A 4,828-nucleotide genomic window follows, 5' to 3' on the forward strand; every position below is an offset into this window, starting at 1 on the left:
TTTGACCCACGATCCGAATTATGATTCGATACACTGATTCATTTTTGATCCGATGCTTTCTGAAGCAGTGTTTTGAAATCATCCATCACTTAATAAGTTGTTATTTTGTTCCCTTTCATGGGAACTATCGACGCTACATCAAATGACATTATGGGAACACTCTGCGTGATTGCGTCATGAAGCACTTCTGTATCCAACCAATGATGAGACGAAACGTCAGACATGGGTGATGTCACGGACCAGGAAACTATAAAGTATAACCAGAACAAAGAACGCTAGCTTCTGTTGTCTTCAGCAAGCGCTATCTGTATCTTGTGTGTCTTATTTGATGTTGTCTGTCTTTATTACGTTCTGATATATTTGTCTGAAGACAAGAATCAGCAAGCACATATTCATATATATATATATATATATATATATATATATACTGAGAAACACTTTATACAATGGTGGAAAAAGACACAAAACAGGACAAGCGGCAGTTTAGGAAGTGTGTGCCTTTTTGCACTCGATTCATCTCGGGTGGGGACACACACGAGATGTATGTAATCTGCCTGGGAGCCGAGCATGCTCAGGCAGCTCTCGAGGGAGCTGTCTGTGTTCACTGTGACCGGCTCGCTCTCAGAGTCCTGAGATTGCAGCAGGCACTCTTCGAGGAGCGTGCTGCGGCCGGTGTTCCCCGCGAATCAGGTCCCGCTGCTGCTGAGGCACAGCGAAGGCTGCATTCGTGGGGTTCACAAATGGATGTGGTAGAGGGGGTTGAGACGGGCTCTGCCTTATCTCTTCCCTTACCTGCCAGACCCAGTGTCTCTCCTTTGGTGGTGGAAGCACGCGCTGCGGTTTCTTCTCCCCAGAGGGAGACACTGGCACTCAACGTATCTTCCTCTGAGGAGGTTGGAATAGACCAGTTCAGTACCATGTTTTCAGCCCCCAAACGTCAACATACAGTAACATCATGGGGCTGAAACACCATGGCTACGGGGCGATGCCTCGGGTTGAAGAGATGCTTGCGAGCTATCTCTCGCCCGAGTCTGCATCATCCCTGAAGACCCCGACGTTGCCCACTAAACCTCTAAAGACAACATCGAGTTTAGTGGGCAAGGCTTATTCGGCACCAGGTCAGGCCTTCATATAATGTCAATCTTGCAAGCTTATCAGGCTGACCTGCTGGGGGGAATCAATGAAAGCGGGGAAGCATCATTTGAATCAATACAGGAGCTCAGGAAAGCAACAGATCTAGCTCTCCAGAGAGGAGAGGCACCTGTGGCTCAATTTGTCTGATATTAAGGAAAAAGACAAAAATATTCTCTTGGATGTGCCGCTGTCTCCTGTGGGCCTATTTGGTGACGCAGTGTCAACTGTCGTCGATAGGTTCCGGGAGACATGTAAACATTCAGCAGCCTTCCAGAGATTCATCCCCCCGAGGCTGCTGAGCGGGAGCAGTCTCGGCCGATAGCCGGCTCCTCAGTGCACAGAGCGCAGCAAAAAGCCAGTGTGGCCACCCGTGCTCCCCCGCAGAAAGCTTGGGGACCGGGGTGGTCAGCACAGGCGAAGCTTTCTGGGGGTAGGACGGGTCTGAGGACCGTCATTATCTCCCGGAAGGCTTCAAAGAAGAAGAAGTCCTGATGCCAGCCGTCCAGGACTCACGAGGGCAGCCCTCTCCGGAGGGGTTCGGTTATTAAAATATCAAATGTCTGTTCCCCTTCGCCGCCCTCAGGGGGCTGTCCTGCCACCCAGTGTGCTTCAGACCAATGAGCCAAGTGTTCAAAAAACACCAGAGGCCAGTCCCGAGAGACTGGTAGAATTTATGGAAGAATGGAAACGTCTCCCGAATATTTCGAAATGGGTGCTGCTCATGGTAGAACAGGGTTACAGAATACATTTCGGTTCTCGACCGCCCAGGTTCAACGGGGTCCTTCCCACAGTGGTGGCCCCAGAGCAGTCTCTGGTTATGGAACAAGAGGTTATGACGCTTTTGCAAAAAGGAGCTATAGAAAGGGTTCTTCCTCCCAGCAAAATGTCAGGCTTCTACAGCCGTTACTTCATTGTTCCAAAGAAGGATAGAGGGTTGCGTCTGATCATAGATTTATGTGTGTTAAATCGATCTGTACGAAAGTTGAAGTTCAAAATGCTTACACTCAAACAGATTGTCCCACAAATCAGGTCCGAGAACTGGTTTGTGTTGATAGACCTGAAAGACGCATACTTTCATGTATCCATCCATCCTTCTCACAAGAAGTTCCTCAGGTTTGCTTTCAGGGGCGAAGCTTACCAATACAAGGTTCTTCCCTTCGGCCTATCTCTACCACCCCGCACGTTCACGAAGTGCGTGGATGCAGCACTGGCTCCGCTGAGACTCCAGGGCATCCACGTACAGAACTATATTGACGACTGGTTGATACTAGCTCAAACAGAACAGTTGGCAGTTCAACATCGAGATGTTGTTCTGTCGCACATGAAGAGACTTGGGCTGAGACTCAATGCCAAGAAAAGTGTGCTGGCTTCGAGTCAAATTACCAACTACTTAGGGGTAGTTTGGGATTTCACTATGATGCAGGCATATCTATCCCCAGCTCCAGTTCCATTCTGGGGTGAAGTTAGGTAAGTCAAATAAGTAAAACAGTTTCAGAGACTGTTGGGTCTGATGGCAGCTGCGTCCAACGTGATACCTTTTGGCCTTCTGCACATGAGACCCTTACAGTGGTGGCTCAGGACCAAGGGGTTTTCTCCGAGGGGAAATCCTTTTCGCATGATCAAAGTCATGCGGCGATGCCTTCGTGCTCTGGTCATGTGGAAAAATCCTTGGTTCCTGTCCCAGGGACCCGTGTTGGGGACTTCTTGTCGTCGTGTAATGCTTACGACAGATGCTTCCCTCACGGGCTGGGGGGCGATCATGAGTGGTCGCTCAGCTCAGGGTCTATGGTAGGACTATCAGCTCTCCTGGCACATAAATCGGCTGGAGATGATGGCGGTATTTCTTTAATTGAAAGACTTCCTCCCAGACCTGAGGGACCATCACATGTTGGTCCGCACAGGCAACACGACGGTGGTCTCATATATAAACCATCAGGGGGGTCTGCGGTCTCGCTGAATTTGCAACTTGGCCTGTTGGATCCTCCTGTGGGCCCAGGGAAGCTCCTCTCACTGAAAGCAGCATATTTTCCTGGGCATCTAAATGTGGGAGCAGACGCCCTGTCGAGGCAGAGGCTGAGGCCAGGGGAATGGAGACTCCACACCGAGGTGGTGGAGCTCATTTGGAAAAATTTCGGTCAAGCGGAAGTAGACCTATTTGCTTCGGGAGAGACAACCCAGTGTCCACTGTGGTACTCCCTCTCACATCAAGCACCCCTGGGTCTGGATGCCATGCTGCAGACGTGGCCGAGGCTACATCTGTATGCATTTCCCCCTGGAAAAAGTATGCCACGAAGGGGTCAGCCTAATACTGGTGGCCCCGGACTGGCCAACGAGGATATGGTTTGCGAACCTAATATCTCTATTAGACGGCTCTCTGATGGAGCTTCCTCTCAGGCAGGATCTCCTGTCCCAAGCGGGCGGCACAATACTCCATCCCCGCCCGGAATTATGGAAGCTGTGGGCCTGACCTCTGAAGGGGCAAGGCTCATAGATTCCGGTCTCCCAACCAAGGTTGTGGAGTCCATTCTTCATTACAGAGCTCCCTCCACAAGGAAGCTGTATACTTATAAATGGAAATTGTTTTCTATATGGTGTAGTCAACATAATGTGGACCCTGTCCAGTCATCTATCAGCCTTGTGCTTCAGTTCCTCCAAGATAAATTGTTGGAAGGTTTATCTCCTTCAACTTTGAAGGTTTATATAGCAGCCATTTCTGCTTATCATGTTCCTATAGGGGATTCCTCGGTGAGTCGAGACCCCCTTGTCATACACTTCCTTTGTGACACGCGGAGGTTGAGGCCTGTAGTGCGTACAAGAACTCCTACTTGGGACTTGGCTATAGTGTTAGAGGGGTTAGCTGAGGCTCCCTTCGAACCACTAGAAGAGGTATCAGAGAAGTTCCTTACTCTAAAAACGATATTTTTTTTGGCAATCTCGTCTCTTAAAAGAATAGGAGATTCACAAGCACTGTCAGTTGCTCCTTCGTGTCTGGAATTTGCGCCTGGTATGGTGAAGGCTTTCCTACACACTAGACCTGGCTATGTGCCAAAGGTCCCCACCAACGTCCCAAGTCCCATAGTACATCAGGCTTTCTGTCCTCCTCCTTTTGTAAATTCGGATCAGGAGAAACGTTATCTGCTTTGCCCAGTTAGGGCTTTGGATGCTTATTTATATAGCGCTTTTTACAATGCAGATTGTGTCAAAGCAGCTTTACAGTATATAATTTTAGCCGCACAGCAGCTCTTAAAGAAAATGGTGTTAATGCAGGCAGATCAAAGCACTGTTGAATATCAAATGTCAAGTGTCCCCAACTAAGCAAGCCAAAGGCCACAGTGGCAAGGAACCCAAACTCCAACAGGTGAAATCAGGTGGCAAACAGGTGGCAAATAGGTGTTAAAATGGAGAAAAAAAAAAACAGGCATAGTCAGGGGGCCAGTTCTCCTCTGGCAAACAGTGCTTTGTTACGATTCAGGTAGCTATCTTAAGTCCGATAGGATCGCAAGCTATCATACGTCCGATAGGATCGCAGTATTCAAATTATTTATTTCAGTTCAATCCAGTTGAGGATTGTATCCATCACACCGGTATGGACGGTTTGTTGAGGAACTGTGCCACTGGCTGTCGTTTCAATGAGGCTGTAGCAAAATCGTACAGTTATTAATCAATTTATGGGTAAAATATATGAATATAATAA

This window comes from Chanodichthys erythropterus, chromosome 3 (assembly GCF_024489055.1).
Source record: "Chanodichthys erythropterus isolate Z2021 chromosome 3, ASM2448905v1, whole genome shotgun sequence".
Taxonomy (NCBI): Eukaryota; Metazoa; Chordata; class Actinopteri; order Cypriniformes; family Xenocyprididae; genus Chanodichthys; species Chanodichthys erythropterus.